The sequence below is a fragment of the Manacus candei genome, unplaced genomic scaffold (assembly GCF_025592945.1).
Source record: "Manacus candei isolate 608988 ecotype Guabito, Panama unplaced genomic scaffold, ASM2559294v1 h1tg000011l, whole genome shotgun sequence".
Taxonomy (NCBI): domain Eukaryota; kingdom Metazoa; phylum Chordata; class Aves; order Passeriformes; family Pipridae; genus Manacus; species Manacus candei.
The window spans coordinates 25,696,026-25,700,000 of NW_026138059.1; the positions used below are offsets into that span (position 1 = coordinate 25,696,026).

At 34.7% G+C, this 3,975-nt stretch overlaps 1 protein-coding gene across 3 annotated transcripts in view; it reads right to left on the reverse strand.

The window, feature by feature from the left end:
• Positions 1-2,521: 2,521 nt before the first annotated feature.
• Positions 2,522-3,975, reverse strand: part of SYNCRIP (synaptotagmin binding cytoplasmic RNA interacting protein) — a 25,885-nt gene continuing 24,431 nt past the window's right edge. For all 3 annotated transcript variants that reach the window (XM_051777944.1, XM_051777943.1, XM_051777942.1), the window contains exon 12: positions 2,522-3,975. This exon is cut by the window's right edge. The gene's annotated coding sequence lies outside the window, so the exon portion shown is untranslated.

Consider the following 3,975-nt stretch of genomic DNA (forward strand, 5'->3'; position numbering starts at 1 on the left):
CACTAAACAGTGTCAGATTACGCTTGGCATTGAAGTGGACACACTAAAATTAAGAGTTAAAATGCACCACCTCGGTTAATCACTGTAGATAAGGAATCAATTAAACAGTCTACTGAAGTTGCATTTTAGGTACTGCAAGTCATTTAAGTGCTAGAAAGTCTATTTTTACTTACCATTATCTTCTGTTCAGTCAAATGGCATAAGCTATTCTACTGACTGTGTAGCTGAACTAAGAATGCATTTCATAACTTCCTTAGTGCAAAGAAAATAAGTGGTAAGATTCAATCTTTTTTCTACACATTAGTGACCAAAACAAGTTCACTGTCACACGGACCGTGCAAACGGACATGGTGAACTGTCACCATTAATGAATATAGATTTTTGACGCTCCAAGTTTTAACTAAATGACTGTTAGAATATTAAGTGTTGGCTTTGGAGTAGACACTAAGTTTCATGAACCGAAACATATTTTGTGATTCAAACTTTAAATATTCAAACTGCATTTGATTACCTATTACCTACATATTATGACTCTGTTTTCTAGGCTTCACAGATGCTTTTTTTTCCACTTTTTCAAAAAAAGCTTTTACCAGGTACCTGAAGTCTGACCATGTAAAGCAGCTTTCATGAAGACAGCTTTAAATAATCACATAACCCAATGTTTCCAGATGAGCTCAGCTGTGCAGTATCCACTCAGGAGTTGGCCATTTAAAAATATATATTTAGTGGAAAAAACTAGTAACCAGTTATATATTGGCAAGAAAAAGGTATAATTATATGAGACAATCACCCCTCTCCAAACTGCAAGTAAACTAACAAGCTCGTCCTAGTGGTATTTTTTAACAAATCTGTATTTTGTAATGGTCAACGTGAAGGGGCACCAAAGCGAAGTCACTCTTTTGTCCCACAGATTTTATAACACAAGTAACTATCCACTTGCAAAGTGTGACCGGTTGATTATGTCAAAATCAGTCTCCCAGAAAGAGTTTTAACATCAGAGCTTCTAGGAAGCATTATGTTTGTTTGCACTAGATGGCTATAAAGTGACAATAACTTATTCCTTCTCACTCCACTACCTGTATTAAGGATCAAGGAACCTTCTCCTCTCCTGTTGCCACATCCCATTTTGTTCTGACAGAGCAAATGGCAAAGTACAATCTGGAGTTTCCTCTGCCCAACTAGTGCAACTAGCCAGCCCAAGCCAAGAGGTGTCATGCGCTGGTGCTGGAGTTAATTCAAAAAGACATTTGGTAAAGATAGAATTTTTAAGTCCATTATAGCCAGTTCCAAAGTTAGGAATCATAAGCTTCAGAGAATGAACACAAACTAAAGCTTGCACTTAACCCATTTCAATTGTCCAAACACTGTGTTGTAAAGTTAACTGCCTCACTGCCTACTTCAAAACTTGCTACTCGATTTTCAATAATTAAGTTTTCTTAATTAACTTCCATTAAGTTTTCACTAATGCAAGTTAGGGAACAACAGTCTTAATTTTGTGGAATGTATCAATCTGAACACATTCTATTGAGAAAATGTTACATATGTTTATGTCCATGTTGCCTTTCCCTTGTATTTCTTGAAAAAAAAAAGTCCCCCCTCACAGATGCATGGAAGCATCGGAAGAACTGGTAGGCTGAACAGGAAATTTAAGCCTCTGAAGAATAATCAAAGGCACAAGGGGAAAAAAAAGTTGCAGCTATATATAATATTTCTATCCTGAAGTTGGGAATCCTGCCTTCAGAGGACGCTAAGTTTATTTTAGACTCTGTCATACCCCTCACCCCCAACAAGAACAGAATTAGTATTCCTTATTTTAGATTTTAAGATAGTATTTACATAATCAGAAACTGATCTCAGTACGTGTAATAACAGCCTTCCTCCAACAGTAAAAGCACAAACTTAAGTTCTGGGTTGTAACAAATCTCCTCTTTAAAAACTGGAAAGAAAAAGAAGTACAGTTGCATGTCCTATATGAAACATTTCAAACAAAAATGAGTATTAAAACAAGAGTATAATTTAAAAAGCTGTGTATTGGAGTGTTTATAAACCAGAAGTGTTAAGCAGCAGCAGTTTCCGGTTTCTTATTAAATTCAACTAGACTTCAAATTTAGGAACGCATTACAAACCAATGTGGAACTATGCTACTTATGCACCTTTGCAGGTGTTTCAGTAACGAAAGCCTCCTATGAGAATAAACAGAGGCAGCATAATACATTAAGTCAACACCTGCCTTCAACTGTGTCGTATGTTCACTTGTCACCAAAGCACCCCCTAAGAGATGCATTATTGCTGTAGAACATTTCAAGTTTACCAACACCCAAGTGCAACCAAACTGATGTTGTATATATGCACTTGCCCATTCTCACCAGAATTTTCACTTAATGTTTTTTCCTTTAAACAAACAAATTTAAAGCTTTGAAAATAACATTTTTTGATTTTAGTTTTTTTTTCTTCACAATATTAATCACCACATGCAATTTAGTTTTCTGGTAATTTTTCTAAAAAACTGCACCAATATCAGAACAGTGCAAATCATATTTAATTGTAAAAGTTATAATGGCTTGAGTTCATAATTAGAGGGAACACTGTCAAGATCTCAGTATTTTGCTCTCTCACCATTGCTTGCGTTCCATTAAAAAGAGTGTCCTGTCAATTTTGCCTTTTCTTTTTTTTTTTTCAAACAATAGTCCCCCATACTTTTATGAGAGCTGAAATTAGGGATATAATCCACAATTTCAACACATGCAGTGCCTTAGTTGCAATGTTTTTATGCACTTCCATCTACTGTTATAATTTCATCAACATATTATTCCCCCCAACACATTTCCAGACTAAAAACTATTCACTAGCACTTGTGATCCCACAAGTGTTTAAAGTTTTTCAGCAATGGAGAGATTTCAAGATTAAGAAATCTGAGGACTTTCCCTTTCCTACAGCCCCCAGTGTTTTCATTTTATATCAAGTTCAAAATTGGTTTCCACATCTTGACAGTGTTCCTTATAAAACCGTATGACAGTAAAAGTGCCAGTAGGCATGGCAACCTCTTTAAAGGGAGCATTTAACCTCCTTGGCACTGGGAATGCCAGCACCAAGGATTACATTGAAATTGAAAATTATACTTAAGGCTACAATTAGCAAACCCACTTTCCATAAGTCTAATTTCTATCACTAGATTTGAAAATTCAGAAGCTAACGCAACTGTATAGTTTTATGCTCAAATTTCAGGAAAAAGTTACTTTCCTTTAGCAAGGGCAGTATATGAAACTGTGGTAGTCTTTTACGCACTGACTACTCATTTCACCATCGTTCACTTACTTTGTTTTAAAGTTCAAAACTGGCAAGGCACATTTACATATTCCAATGAATACTTGACAATTTTAAATTACACTTTATGTCCCAGCTATCCCAGTAATTGACATACAACATACTAAAATGGTTTATTAAGATAACAAAAAAAAAAATTAATGTGAAACATACAGGCTATTGGCAACCACTATTCTAAAAATTATGTAAATACAAGTAAACATACTGAAATGTGTGCGATTCTAAGTTTTTAACCAGAAGATCTCTGTACTAACACACATTTATATTAATGACACATAAAAAAAATAAAAACTTTATTACAAAAATAAGTTACACTCGCCTCCAGCTTACAGTATAAAACAATTTTATTTGCAGGAATGCAAAATGATTGTTTGCCATGAGCATTTTCAACATATGACATATCTAATTTTGTTAAAATTTGCATTTACTGGGGGAACTGGTGTGTATAAAACCTTAATTAGGTATAAGCTTCAATTTTCATTGTGGTGCCTATGGGTATGTAGTATAACTGCAGTATCCCTTTGAACAGGGGGTTAAGGGAACTCTTTATGCCAAGTCCAAAGTAAGTCATAATTTTATCTATATTTTACCTATATGAAGCTGGACTTGGCAAGGTTCTTCTGTTTTTATTTTGTCTTTTTTTAAGGGTGG